At 37.8% G+C, this 16,025-nt stretch overlaps 1 non-coding gene and 1 pseudogene across 1 annotated transcript; both read right to left on the minus strand.

Annotated features, from left to right (window-relative positions):
* Positions 1 to 3,499: 3,499 nt before the first annotated feature.
* LOC119258337 (U6 spliceosomal RNA) lies at positions 3,500 to 3,601 on the minus strand. Its single transcript, XR_005128204.1, has one exon. It is a non-coding gene; the product is annotated as a U6 spliceosomal RNA (small nuclear RNA).
* A 3,483-nt stretch (positions 3,602 to 7,084) lies between these two features.
* Positions 7,085 to 13,974, minus strand: LOC119258061 (centriolar and ciliogenesis-associated protein HYLS1-like; annotated as a pseudogene).
* Positions 13,975 to 16,025: the final 2,051 nt, after the last annotated feature.

Below are 16,025 nucleotides of genomic sequence, written 5' to 3' on the forward strand. Positions count from 1 at the left end.
AATTTGAAAGACCTCTGAATGGACTATTACTGCTCTTCCCCATTGCCTCAAAAGGAAAAAAATTAGAATCTGATTTATATGATGAAATGCCTTCTGTCTTAAAATATAGTCTCTTGCATTACTTACTTCCTTCATGTCTTGGAAATTAGTTTTTAATTTCTAGTTAATATCCATTTCTGATACATACTCGACATTTAGGACCTCATTGAATTTGGTTGTTTTTCAGGGTTAACTAAACCCTCAAACCTACCAGAGAAATGCTTTCCTATGATGTTAAAGAAGAAAACATACAGACACTACAGTTGCCTTGTTTGTTGGTACATAGTATGCTCTTCAATCATGATGTATGGTACATAGTATGCTCTTCAATCATTATCTTCCATCTCCAAACAAATCTAATAAACCAAAGAAAAAGCAAGACCCATAGAGACAAAAACAAACCCAAATCTTCTGGACAAAAGTAGCTTATGTCCTTCTTCACTATGGTGACTATTTCTTTACCTCTGAGTGTAATTACTAGAGTTGCTCTGACTTATAATGTGCTAATGGTTTGTAGTCTTTTTTTTTTTTTAGTTATTTTGTTATTTTTTACATCATTGTTGATTTTTAAACAATATTTGCTTTCCCCCAACCCCTCAGGTATAGTCCCCACAGAGTTTCCTTCATCAATGCACCCGTGCACCATCACCTCAGTCCCCTGTGCTCCTCCCTCCCTCCCTCTGATCCCTCTCCCTCCTCCTCCCCTGCAGTATGTCTCTGATTTATTATTGTCTGTTTTTGCTTTGATGTGCTTTATACTGTTATTGTTTTTTTTACACTGATGTCTTTTTGGGTTCCCCTATATTCCTGCTATAAGTGAAAGCATCTGATATTTTTCTTTTTCTTTCTGGCTTATTTCACTGAGCATAATTCCTTCTAGCTCCATCCATGTTGCTGTGAATGGCATGAGTTTATCTTTTTTGATTGCTGAATAATATTCCATTGTGTATATATACTGATGAAAACAAAGGAGAGTAGTTTGTAGTTTTGCAAAGAGATTCTTGCTTATCCTAGGAACAATGATGAATTACTGATATATATTCACTGATCTCAAAAGTGAAACTGGGAATTTGCAGGAAATGACAAAACTGGTAATAGGCACTTTTTAAAGAGTTTTTCACATTGAGAATAGAATATATACCATCATTGAAGCACACACTACTTTCCAGAATTTTCATTGAAGAAACATGCAACAGGCTTCAAGCCCTAATGAAGAAGTCACAATCAAGTAAGTTACAAAAATGCATAGTTAAATAGAAATAACAAATAGAGAAGATATAATAAAACTGGAGAGAGGTAAATAAATTATGGAGAATCCATCTAGTGTGATACTTTGTACTCATTAAAAGGAATTATGCAGATTTGTATATACTGTTATGTAAAGAGCCTCAAGATATATTTTTAAGTTTTAAGAAAAAGCAGAATAATAGATATACAGTTAACTTATTTGTGCATTGTTTAAAAATGATATCTATAAATACATATGTACACTTGGATAGGCATATGATTTTTATAAATTTTATTTGAATTATGTACATAAATGGTTAATGTTACAAGATTGGAATAAGTGGTCTTGATATTTATTCCCAATTATACTGTTTTTTTACTGGGTTCTTTAGAATGTAACACTTCTTCCAAATCACGCAGGTATCTAGTCTCCATTCATCTTTAACACTAACCCTAATCTTCCTCTCATCTACTTACATCTTTCTTCTTATTTAATTGGGGGTGGTGTTTAAATTTTTTACTGAGGTAGCATTGTGTTACATTGCTCTTAGTATATTGGAAGTATGGGATCCCCCCTTTTCTGGTGTTGTTACCATAGTATACCCACCAACAAAACATCCATATGCGTTAGGGCCTCCCCTGGTGGCACAGTGGTTGAGCGCTGGGCTGCAAAGCTGCCCGCAGTCTCTGCAGTGCCGGTTGATCCCTAGCCACCAGCGAGGGTCACACGTGGCGCGCAGACCTCTCCTGCCATGCCCACTGCTCCCCTCAGCAGTGTATTTCGTCAGTCTGCCTGTTCTGTTCCCTGCTCTGGCTCTGGTGAATTCTCTCACCCTCTCGTGCTTCTGACTATACCCAGTGCTTGTATAAATAAATCTTTAACTAAAACCCAAAACATCCATATCACATCACCACAGTCCATTGTGCTCTCTCCCCATTTTGTTCTTGCCCCTACTCCTGCCCTCTGGACATCTCAGTTCTATAGTCAGCTTTAAAGGGTTAGTTTTTAAGTTTGACTTTGTCTGACCCCCTGTTTTCTCCATACGCCACTTATAAGTGACATCATCTGGTATTTGTCTTTCTCCTTTTGTCTCATTTCACTTAGCACAGGGATAGGCATATACAAAATTAATATCTTTTTTTTTTTTTTTTTTAAGATTCATTTATTTATTTTTTTTTTTTTAAAGATTTATTTATTTATACAAGCACTGGGTACAGTCAGAGCGCGGGAGGGTAAGAGAATTCACCAGAGCCAGAGCGGAGAGCAGAGCAGGCAGAAGGACCGAAGTACACTGCTGAGGGGAGCAGCGGGCGGCAGGAGAGGTCTGCGCGCCATGTGGGACCCTCCTCCGGTGGCCGGGGAGCAGCCGGGGATCGAACCAGCGCTGCAGAGGCTGCGGGCAGCTTCGCAACCCAGCGCTCAACCGCTGTGCCACCGGGGAGGCCCCAAAATTAATATCTTTTTGGCAACTTCTTTGTTTTTTGGTGCATCAAGGTGTTCCAAGATCATTTCATACATTTCCTACTTCAGACCTGGAATTGGGCTTTTCTCCAAAGAGCACGGGTCCACTTGGGTGGGCAGTGGTATTTAGAGAGCATGGTTTGGATGCTAGTGGTGCTTATCACTAGTGGGTTGGACACTTTTTTAGAAATTTTCAGTGAATAGATCGGGGAGCTGTATATCTAGATATAATTATCCATATCTATACATACACATAATAAAATACACAGGAGTTCTGATAATTCCAGTTCAGATTCAGATGTTTTTATTTCTTTGATCATACAATTCATCTTTTTATTGACACTGAAAATCCTAGTTCTCAAATATAACATTATTATACAATACTCTCAGAATGATAGTAACACCACCACCACCACTACTACTACTACTAATTATTGAAAATACTTAGAACTGGTGAAAACAGCTGCCCTTAGAGGATATCCTGGTAAAATCATACAATCACACAATATTCCATTTGGAATATTTCATCTTTGTGAGGTTATGCCATCAACTGGCTATACACTAAGGTTCACTTTGTTTTATTTTACTTCTGAAATTTTTTAACATTGTCTTAAAATTTAATCTTGTTTAGTGATCATACAGAATTTTAACTTGATTCCAAAGTAAATTTATGAAATATTATATATTCAAAAATGTCTGGCTTTTATGTCCCTGTTCCTGTTCCTATAGGTAATCTTTAAATATTCTTATGTAATGATTTGCTTTTCCTTCCTTGTTTTATTCCCTCTCTCTCTCTACCACCCTAGTGCAGGGGCCATGCTAACATTCTCTGTATCATTTCAAATTTAGTATCTGTGTTTCTGAAGTGAGTGCTTGTTTTATTCTGAATATAATCAAATGAGTAGCCTTAGAGAAATGACAGCATTTAGCTTAATAGCATACTGGAGATCACACCATGGTGGTAGGTAAAGATAGCCTTCATTTTTAAATTTTTTTTTTTGCACCTCATAAATTTTTGTCTTATCTGAAGTTAATAGTTCTCATTTCCCATTTACTTATGTCTGCTTAGTCTGGTTTATTTTCTAGGTATTTATCACCAATTTATGTTCACACACTCTCCAGATGTCTAAAATTTTATTAACATATTTAAGCACATTGGCTATTCAATCAAGTTCCTATTCTTGAATTTATTTTCCCAGCATCTGCTGCCTGCTAGCATAACTTTCCTGGCCTGCTGCACAACTGCATCCCACTCTTCACACACTCCCTTCACTTGTCATTATGGGAATTTTCCCCTTTTCATTGAATAAAATCACCTGCTTACTGGTTTTCCTGTCACATTTTTTTTCTTGCTTCCTCATGTTGATAAAGCAGAGTTAATAGTAATAATACCATGATAAGGTATTATCATGAAGTTCATAATAGAAGTTCATAACTTCTATTCACTCTGCTTCATTTACCATCATCAGAAGATGGGTTTATCACTAGAGATCATGGCAATGAGTTGGTGTTACCTAATATGCCCCACAATGTCCTTTCATATGGTTCTTAAATCATGTGATGTATAAATATTTTATAAACTGATCAGATTCTCTAGCCTTATTGAAGACCATGACTTAAAACTGTCTCCATGAAAATAACAAGAGAATCTTTTTCTCCAAGTTTTGATTGCTCTTGTGCCTATTGCAGAGCAGTTTCTGATATAACGCAAGCAAAACCTGTGACAGACTGAAAAGACTTGAAGACTGTTTTATGTACACAGTGGAATTATGAACTGTAGCCCAGACAAACCTTGGATATATTTGAAGATCTCAGAGTACGATTGTTTGCATCAGATTATGAGTGAGTTTTTTTATGAATGCATTTGTGAGATGATGAGAGTGCATGACAGGTGCGATATCTTGATGTAGCAGAGCATGGTACTCCTGGTAAAATAAAATTCTGAGGATGAGTTTAAAATAATGAGGTGTGTAAGCTATTTGTGTTCAAAGCAAGTAAACAAACTAACACTAACAAAATAATTTTTAAATAAGAGGTGTATGCATACCTGCATGAATGGATGCAGCAGGAAAAAGTAATCACTGGCAGGCTTTTGGTGATGTATTTCAGTAATGTGCAGGGTTTGTGGTTTATAACATCATCAGAGTCATACAATAGCATTATATCCCTGAGAGTTGTGCAGTTATCTCTCCCTTTCTCTTTCTTTTCTTTGCATATAATGGGGGATCTAAGCCTGGATCCATGCCCTACCCAGGACATTTCCTCTTTGTGGCATGTGAGCCGTTACCAATGCTAAGATTTACTGCTTTGGGGATCGGTTCAGAACAAATGTTCCAAACAGCCGTCTGCCTCGGGCAAGGTAATTTTGGACAAATTCAACAAGACTTCAAAGGAAGCCACCTACTACAATGCCTAAGGAGGATAAAGACCTGATTTAAATGAATGTATTGCAATTAGTGGGTATTTACTTTATATGTTGCCAAGTTCTGATAGCTCTCTCTAACCCTCAGGGAAATAATATATATGTCTAGTTCTGGTGAGCTGAAGAAACGGGATATGTTCTTCCCGGAGAGACAGGTGTTACGAACATGAACAGATCTAAAAGAGTGAAAAGACAAAACGTCTATGAAAGCTGGAGACAAAGAATAAATGCAATGTTTGTTTTGAAGCAAAAAAAATAAATAAAAAGCATGTGTACGTGGTAGTGTCCCAGCCGTCCCCTCCCTGAAAGTTAGATAAATCCTCTTCTGCAAATTTCTGTCTTATTTGAAAACAGCTTGTGTTCCAAATATTGATAAATTTGAAAAAGCCACTTATTGGTAAAGGAGTCTCAGACCACCAGGTGACTTAGGTACATCCTCAAGTACTAGAGGTTGACTATCTGGGTGGACTTCAATCAAATCAAGCCAGAAACAGACTAAAATGGAAATTGAATAGCCCAGCATTCTATTAATGTTCATAGCTTCATTCCAGATCTTGCACTTAACAGTGAGGTTTAATGCAAGAAATGTTGCAGAAAAAAAATCAGCACATTCTCTTACCATTTCTTATAGGAAGGATGAGTGTTGAATAAGTGGTCCCCAAATTTAGTCAAGTACAGACTTCCATTTGTGGCTGAGACATGGCAGAAGCTATGTGCAAATTACCCATTTTGAGGGCAGGAAGGACCACTGAATAGGTTTTCTGATCCAGCAGACCAGGTAAAGGAGGAGTCCTGGAGCCCTCAGTGGCTTTTGCAGGTCTTTTATTTAGATTTACCAGGCATATGGCAGGCAGGGATGCTGGGGGGCCGGGAGGCTGGCAGTCCTCCCAGCCCCCAGCAAATCCTCACTCTATCTGGGCTTTCTCCGGCCTTCTCTCTGCTTCTCTTCTTCTCTCGGCTTCTGTTTATTCTTGGCTTCTGCTGGCGTCACCGTGCTGCTGCCCTTATAAACTCAGTCTCTCAGCCCAGGTGGGCCCACTCCAGGTGCCCGCCATCAGGCATGTGTTCAGGACCACAGGGTTCCCTCATCTATCCTAATGGTGGGAGGCAGAAAAGCTTGATACTTTTACCTTACCCTACACCCATCTAACTTGTTTTTGCCTTGGAAATATTCCACAGGGAGGAAAGGCAAAAAACACTAACTCTGATCTCTATTGACGTATCTTTGGACAATATACAATTGAGTAAATAATCTCATTGAAAATTCTAATCCAAGACACAGATTTAAAAGCAGGTCTTCAATTAGAAGTCCATTGATTAATAAACTGCCTTCCTTGCTCAGCGTCTAAAACCTAATTTATCTATATAATTGCTGACCTTTTCATTGGAGCCATCATATACCTATTCCTATACCTATTCCTATATCTCTATCATGCATATCACTAACCTATTCCTGAAATTGGAACTGAAAAAAAAAAAAAAAAAAACTTGATGTTTACAATCTATCTGACAGATGAAAACACTCTCTGTAACTAACCTGTACAAAAATCTGTTCCAACATCCTTCTGATAATTTTACTATCATTTGTATCTGAAACATATATCTTGATATTTGCCATTAGATGTTCTGCAGACAGCTGAGTGCTTTATGGCTGGTGGCATATTTTCTACTTGATGCTATGCAGCATTCCCACTCTGGCAACTTTGCCACTGGCCCTATAGCTTGGAGATTTCTGAGGCTGTTGCTGTCTGCTTACTGGTGTTTTTTAGGAAGTGGAAAAAGAGAGAGAAACTTATCCAGGGGTGGGGAGTGAGATTTCTGACAGCAGGACTATTTGTTTTAATCAATCTTTAACATTTGGACATGCGCTAATGGTTGAAATGTAGGTGTCTTTTAGGTGTGTGGCCTGGCGTTCCTCTCCCCCGCTGTTTACTTTAGCAGCTTGTCTGTCTGAAAGTTATGATTCCACAAAGCCTCTTCAGGGTCTCCGAGCATGATACGGCATGCAGACTTCGAAAAACAGTCCCCAGGGCTCGCCCTGTAAGCTGCTGCAGGTAGAATCCTGGAGGTGAGGGAAGGTAAGTCTTCAAGGGAACAATGCGGAGGGGAGCAGGTGAATGCGGGCTGGCTTCACCTGGATGTCCTGAAATAATTAGGCAACTTCTATCCTAAAAGGCTTTCCTTTGGAAAGATAAAGGGAAATCTGGTGTTAAGTGACTGCTGTCACATTCTGAAGTGCTATGTTAGGCTAATTTTTCATTTCCTGGCCCTACCATTCTGCCACATCAGAATTTACTCTGCGTACCAAGTAGATCCAGTGGATTGGTAGTTTTTAAGTAAGAAAGCTTTCTAATTTTTAAAAACACATTAGCAAAGGAATTTATTTTCAGATAAGGTGAAGTGGCAGTGTAAACATAATAAACTAAAGGAAAGCAGCCTTTCAACTACACACACACAGACACACACAGACACACACACACAGAAACAAATAAGATATTTGAAATAATCAATTTCTTTAATCTGTTGGTACAACTTTGGCAAACAGGTTTCTGCTTTCATAATTTTTGAAACAACTACTTCTAACAAAATCTAAATCGTCTATTCCCACCCCCGTAGTCTATTTTTATCTTTTTTATTATATAAGTAATACACAAATACAGAAGTCCCCCCTTACCTGAGGTTTTACTTTCTATGGTTTCAGTTACCTGTGGTCAACCATGGTCAGAAAATCTTAGGTACAATATGATACTTTGAGAGGCCACACTGACATAACTTTTATTACAGTATTTCATTATATTGTTCTATTTTATTATTTTTGATAATCTACTCTGTCTAATTTATAAGTTAAACTTATCATTGCTGTGGTTGCCTAGAAAAAACAATACAGATAGGGTTTGGAATTATCCTTTGTTTCATGCATTCACTGTATATCTTGAAACATCCCTACAGATAAGGAAGGACTATTATATATCGTTGTGTGTAGGGTAAATGAAGATTGTTCAGGCTTTTGCGCCATTGGTCTTTGTGGCTATCACCTGTGGCCTTGATTGTGGGAGGTGCTTGGGAGAGGACTTGGGGCACGAATGCCTGATGGTGGAGTGGAGAATGGTGTGGGCCTGCGTAAGTGGGCACACCTGAGCTGAGAGAGTGTGCATAGAAGGGCAGCGTGGCAGAGGATGGAGGGCGGTAGAGGACCATGCATGGAGAGCAGTGGAGAATGGTTAGGAGAGGAAAGAGTATAGAGATTCACAGGGGGCCCAAGTTGCCGTTTTCCTTCTGGCTACCTGTGGGGATGATGCCAAGGGCTCGTTCTTTCAAGCTGCCTGAATCGACAATAAACCTACCCGGCCTGGGATGGTTGCAGAACATTATGATAAAAGGTAAGAGGATATTTCCATCCCTGTCCTTCCCAGTTAAGTGGCTAGTGTCAGAAGTTTGTTCTGTATCTTTAGAATTTCTTTTCATCACATTTACCATATAAATATAAATTCTTTGGGGGCATTAAAATAAAAACTAATAGAAATATAATGTGTCTACTTTTTAAAAATTTGCTCTTTTTACTTTAAAATATGTCTCACAGTTTTTTCCAAGGCAGTGCATATTTGATTTTCTTTATTTTTTAATGACTTCATCGTATCCATAACTCATTTTGGACTTTGAGAATATCTCTTCATTTTTCTGTTATAGCTAAACTTTCAATTTTTTTCCCCACACGAGTTTGAATGTATTTTTAGCTGAAATTTCTAACAAGTAGAATTACTGTGACAAAAAGATGCCAATTTTGCTATTCTTTTCCAATAAAAATCAACTTTTACTCGATAAATGAATTCTAATATATTTTGTGTACCTACTGTGTGCCTGGGCATATAGGTAAAACATAAACATGTATTTTTTATTTCCAAAATTCTTAATGGATAATCTTAGCTTCCAACAACTTTAAAAATACACTAGTAAAAACAGGAACTCACGTTGGCTAAAGGTAAAAAGGTTACAGAACAAAAAGAATGTTTACTGACTTTGCTTACTAATCTGACAAAATAGAAAGACTAGGTCTGTTTCTCTCTCTGGCACTGTTTCTCTTGTAATTGGTGGGTTTGAGAGTGGCATTTGGAAGTTAAGTGGTATCTCACACCAATGAGATAAATAAAGTACAAAAACAACAGTGATGTGTGAAGTCCTTACTCTATAACATTCTATAGGCTTTTGAGTTAGTTGTATCTACTTAAATAAAAAGTGAGCTACACAGAACCAGGTTATTCCAACTGAACATGTTAAAGGAGAGACAGGTTAAAAGAAAAGGAGAAAGAGGGTAAGGAAGTTTCCTGTGTGTGATGCCATTTTCAAGGTCATATCTAACACCCCAATGAAAGGCATACTTTTATTCTCAGTTGGTCCAGGATAATTGTTTGGAAAATACAGGTGATGAAGCTTAGATTGGGGTTCTTGAGAAAGCATCTGCTTTCTCACACCCCAGCATCTCTCCTTCCTGTGATCTTTACCAGGTAATTACGTTAAATCTCAGTTTTATTTGTATTCAAAATTTTGGGTTACCCAGTACACTTTGCCCCAGTTTGGGCTTAACTGGTCTAGTCTTAGGAGAATAAAAGACTCAGGTCAGCTGGCAACAATCAGGTGTTATTCATAAGCTGAAAGGTCCATTCTTTTTCTTTGTAGACAGCAAATGAACTGATCCTGAGAAATTTCTTGTTATTCACGTAGTAAATTAAATTCTTATGAAATATAACTCGGGATTCCCTGTCTTCCTAGAACTGTGGATTCATCGCCCTTTGTCTTAAGTCCCAGAGATCCATATCACTTTCTGTATCAGACTCTGATTCATTGATAATTGACTCATCTATCACAAATACTTCCCTTCCTGGCTTCCCACGCAGTACTTTATCTTCATCACTGGTGTTCTGAGCTTTTGGGAAACCTTTGAGATTTTCTGAAGTCGTGATCTTTTCTAGATGTTGGTCCTGCAGTTGCACAGGAAGAGGAGCTGGTTCCCCTGGGGGCAGCAAAGCTTTCCTGTAGGGGTCATCTTGGAGAGACTGGGCTTCTCTCCTGACCTCTCCCTCATCCTGCCCTGCACGAACATGAGCAAAATCTGTAGCAGCTGCTAACATTGGTTCTTCTGGATCCGCATTGGCCCTTTTTTGTCCATTACTTCCCTCACACTGTAGGATCTTCTTTCTGTTATCAAAACTGCTTAAGTGGGAAAATCTTGTCTCCAGGTTCTGCTTTCAATATAAAGGACAGCACTGACAAGTTTCTTCAATTAAGTTAGCTTCTGCGGCACTGCCAGCCCCGCCTAAATGCTCATGTAAAAGTGAATCCTGCTGTCAGACCAGCGCAGCAAATTTCATGTCTGTGTAGGGGATATGAACAAACCCACATGGGCCCAAGGACTTTTCAGCAAAAACTACTTTTTAACTAATTTTGCTTTATTGGTCATAGTACTATCCTCTATAGTAATTACAGACAATGGGCTTTTGCTGTGAAGCTGACTGAGCCTACTTTATCAGAATAAAAGTTTTCAGTGTAGCACCTTGTGCTGTTTTCACTGCAGGTTTGTGATTGTTTTGACAATGCCACTTAAAAAGAACTGGTAGATTTTGCCTGGAGATTCCCAGCATCTGAGTATCTGGCTAGTCCTGATCTCTCTAGGCAGGTCAATCCCTACAATACCCTGTGACCCACGTCAGACTTGGGGGCTGCACTCTGACAGCCCAGCCACAATGCCCAGCAGACACAGCTGATGCCCTCTGTCCAAGATAGCCTGATATTTGATGAGACACTGGAATTATGTGAGCACAGGAATTATGTGATGAAAGTGTATATGTGATGAAACTCTTATTCATAAGCTCTTCTCTCAGAGAGGTGGAGACCCTACATTACTCTAGGTTTGTAAATGTGTGCAGTATGGCTTGCAGATATTGCAAAGGATGAGCTGAAACGAAGAATCTCTGAAGAGTGTTTTCATACTCCTTTCACCCCTTCATGCCCTAAAATGGTCTAATGTATCTTGAACACATTGTTAGGAAGAGCATTTCCCCCCACAAACAGAATCTGAGTCCTGCCTGAATCCAGAAAGACCTGGATTTGCATCCTAACCCTGTCACTCTCTAGCTTTGAGCAAATTCCTGAATGTCAAATAACAGATCTGTGGGATCCTTTTAGGGGAAGTGACTGAGACCTAGTCTCACTGTGAATGTTTGACTCACAGACTCTGTGAGAATTTTTTGAACAAGTAAATGGGGCCTTCTGGGACTTCCTCTCTTCATGTGTAAAATGAGGGTCATCAAACCTTTACAGAAAGTCCCACCTCCCCAGATCCAAGGAATTGTAAACACTGAGCCCACACTGACAGGAGAGCTCTGCGTTCCTGCCACTCTGTCCTGCTTCCCATGAGTTTCGTCCCTGAGGAGCAATGATCATTTCTTGTTTGTTGTTCTGATAATTAAAGCAATACATATTCATTCTATAGTATATAGGAAAATTCAGAGAAGTTTCAGAACAGAAAATAGAGGACAGAAATGTTACTATAAGATATTAAGCATCAGTATTTCTGTTGAAGCCAATTGTCTTCCAGCCTTTCTTTTTTCTCTCCATATATATATATATATATATATATATATATATATAAAGATTTATTTATTTATGCATACAAGAATTGGGGTACAGGCCAGAGGCATGGGGGTGGTGGTGAGAGGATTCACCAGAGACAGAGTGGGGAACAGAACAGGCAGATTGTCTGAAATACACTGCTGAGGGGAGTGGCAGACGAGTCAGGAGAGGTCTGCTGTGCCATGTGAGTTGCTCCCTGGCCGGGGATCGAACTCGTGCTGTAGTGGTTGCGGATAGCTTCTTAGGTTGTGTCTTAACCCCTTGTGCCTCCAGGGAGGCCCTCACCATATATATTTTATGTAATAAAATTATGGTAATACTGAATATAACTTTCTCACTTGTTTTTTAAATTATTTTCTCAGGAGAATTTCATCACACCTTAAAAAGTATTTTAAAATAGGGTTTTGAATGTTTATATAAAACTATGTTATATGAATTATTTCATTGAAGATTTTACTTGGTTTGCAATTTTTCATTATTGTTAAGGATATGACAGTGAACCATTATCCTAGTTAGTGGTGCCTGAGTCTCATTCCAGGATGACAACATCAGAATTCCCTGAGCAGCTTTTAACTGGAGATAATCTGCCTTTCATTATGGGGACCCTGGGTAGTAGGGTTAAGGGGAAGAAGGTGACTTTTAAGAAAAAAAGTTAGGCCCACCAAGTGATCTTGGTGGTGATGAGCAGACATTGATCTTGGGTTCTCTGAGGTCTTGCCTTGTGCACAGCTGAGTTGTGGTACACCATGTGGTCACCAGATACTCTGGGGGTGCTCACTAAATACATGCTGATTTGATGGGTACTTTTTTTATGGTCTACATTGTTTTTTCTGTTTACTGATGTAAAGTTGGTTTATGTCACTGCATTTGTTTTAGGAGTTATAGGTCCAAACTTCCGCAAATGTATGTTTGCATACCACTGCCCTCAGCCAATGCCCCAATAATCCTTCACCATGTTCCACTGGGCCCCGTCCGTCTCTCCCCTGCTGCCTCCCTCCCCTGTTTCCATTCTGCCACTTCCCTTTCTAGTTGCCTCGATTTTGCAGTCAAATATCAAGGGTTTGTCATTGGTTTGTTTTTTATTTGATATGGTCTGTGTTTTAATTTTGATTTCTATCTCCTTAGCTTGGAGTTTTGAAAGAGAAATTATTGGGTTCAGGTTTAATTATTCTAACCGAATCTTAATGGATATGCTTATATTAAGAAATCAATTCATTTTTCTTTTAAAATAAATATTTCTTCTTTAATAGAGATTCATAATTGAAAAATTATAAAATGTAAAACATGTAAAAAGAAAGAAAAAACTATCATCTTACCTCTTGGATGTATATTTTCTACATCTAGTTCTTTTCCACTATGTACATTTGTGTGAATATACATGAAAAATACATATTAGACACATATCCAAATAATTTTTTTTAAATTATATATTTTAAGATAGCATGGTTTTTGAGATAAACCGTATATGATTTAGGGGTAGAGATTCGCACCTCTTTAGATGGATGTTAACATCTACCACCAAACACCTCTGTTCCTCCAACATGATCCACTGGGATCATGTGGTGGAGTCCCTGTCCCTGTGGTAGTCAGTTTTGCAATAAAATTTCTAAGATTATATTTTGGTTTAGTTTTGTCATTTTCTGTGTTTTTCTTTATATTCCACATATGAGTGAAATCTTCTGGTATTTGTCTTCTGACTTATTTCACTTAGCATAGTTCAGTTAAATTCCATCCAGGTTATTGCAAATGGCAAGATTTTTTTTTTTTTAAATATAGAACAGTAGTAGTCTACTGTTTATACAACCATGTATTTATCTACTCACATATTCTTGAACACTTACTTTGTTTCCATTCTTTGGCTGTTGTAAATAGAGCTTCAATGAACCTGTAGTGCATATATCCCTTCAAATTAGTGTTTTGTATTCTTTGAACCAGTACCTAGTTTCATGGACTTCTATATTTAGTTACTTCTCCGAGTTTGGGAATCTTCCATTACCTATTTGATTTGAAAGTGCTTTCTCTTCCGTAATTCTCTTTTCCTGTTTTGGGATATCCAGTAATTTATGTATCTTTTCCTAATGGGATTGAATAGACTATTAATAGAAGTGCTTCTTTATTTATTAAAATTCTTATTTCTCTCCTTTACCTTGGAATTTTTTGTACCACTATCTTCAAGATCACTGGTACAATCCTCCATTTGGTCTATTCTGTTTTCCTAGTTTTCTCTAGAATTTTTTTTTAACCTCAGTGATTGGAATTTTTACATTCTGAAGTGTCAGTTTCTACATTCTGTTCATTTTATTTCTGTTGTTCATTTGTTTGCTGAGCTTTGTCATATTTCTTTGATTTGCTTTCCTAACTTCTCACTTTGACTTGTCTGTTTTCTTCTATCTCTTTGAATTTATTATAGAAACTTGAGCTCTCTCTGATAGAAGGATATTACCTTCTCTGTCTTTGTGGTTGGATTATGAAAAGTTGTTCTGTTATTGATATATCATTCCATTGAGGTCTTGAGTTGTCATGTGTTATATGATTTGCTTGTCTGTTTTGCTACCTTAAATTTCCCTATTTTTAAAAATAATTTAATTGTTACTTAGAGTTGAGCTACCTTTACTTTCCCAGCAGGTGGTGCCATGGATTTATTTGCTTTGATTTCATTTTTTGGCCTTTATGGATTCCATAGGTACTGACACCAGTTCTTGCAGTTGCTGAGCCAGCAAGGTGTGGGATGGGTCTGGAAGGTTCCAGTCACTACTGGGAATGTGCTGGATCTGGAGTTGGCTGTGTGTGGCACCATAGATTTCCCTCCTCTCTGTGATACCATGTGAGACTCAGCACTCTGCACTGGTAGTGGGCTTCAAAAGCTCCTTAACCAGCCTTAGGGTGTGGGGGAAGGGAATATAGTATCTAGTACCTTATTTATTCTTATGTTTCCTAGGTACATGGCCTGCATGGAGGGCTCCTGTTGCTCTGCATGAATTTCCTTCTTTTTTTTTTTTTTTTTTTTTTTTAAGGGTTTGTGCCTTCACACCATTTCCACTGTCTCATTGCTAGGGCTCCTGACAAAATCAGCTGACTCTCCCTTACGTTCCCTTTGGTGTAGTCTGTGATGATCTTTGATATCTAATGGGTATTTCAACCTCAACCTCAATGTAGTGTATCTCTGGTTAATTATTAGATGTTCCTCTTGGTAGTGAAGCAAGGAAACTCCTACACATAATGTTTTGTAATCTAACCCCTTCCACTCCCCTTAGCTACTACAGTCAGTCTTTTAAGTCTTGGTCGTGTAGTCACATTTCTAGCCATTGCTAATTAATTCCTAGTCTGTTATATCTGTGTTCAACAAGAATCTACTTTCCTGGCTGAATTTTAATGTTTTTAACAATTAACAAACACAATTCAAAATTATTACTGAAAACCTTTGGTGAAATGTAAACTGAAAATTTTCATACTGTTTGTACTTAAAGAACTGGTAAAATATATTTTTGGATGAGTATGCAATTGACATATGATTAAAGACATTAAAATAACCTAGTATCTGCTACCATATCCAAAAGGAACAACATTTCAATATAAATTATTTAAATACATTCGTGCTTATGAAAATTAAAACACATTTTCTGGTGGGATCTGGAAATCTATCAGTCAAGAATTGTTGAATTGTGTAGTGTGATGGCATGTACCAATTGCAGAGGATGAGTTGAGGATATGATGGATAAAGTTGAGAAATTTATTTTGCCTCAGACTGGTGGTAAGATTGTCATTAACTATCTTCAAAACAAACCCTGTCTTGCTTTTCAGTCAATTAATTTTTATTCACATATTTGTGGCCTTCTGGAAGGGAAAGCTCACATATAATTTTTCTTTGTAGCCTTAGGGCTTTGTTTCTTTAGGTAAATAAAATAATGGTTGAGGAGACCTGTTAAACAGTGGATTCGAATGAGAAACCATACCCTATTTATGAATTGCTTTTTTTCTACTTTATCATTCAAGTTTCCCAAAGTTTCTCTTTCAATTGATAATTCATGATTTGAGCAAAGGATTTAGGTCACAGAATTTGATCAAAGGAGTTAGGTTATAGTAAATAAGCATTTTTTTATGCTGTTCAAACTTGATGTTCAGTCCTTAACTGGGCTAGAGAAAGGTGTTTCTATACTGTCTTATAGAAAATTAAACTGCAAGGTATCATCATTTAGAATTCATTAACACAGGAAACCTGTGTTGTGCAGGTCAGATTGAAACTGATAT

The sequence above is a fragment of the Talpa occidentalis genome, unplaced genomic scaffold, assembly GCF_014898055.3.
Source record: "Talpa occidentalis isolate TD23 unplaced genomic scaffold, MPIMG_talOcc4v2.1 talOcc4.4, whole genome shotgun sequence".
Taxonomy (NCBI): domain Eukaryota; kingdom Metazoa; phylum Chordata; class Mammalia; order Eulipotyphla; family Talpidae; genus Talpa; species Talpa occidentalis.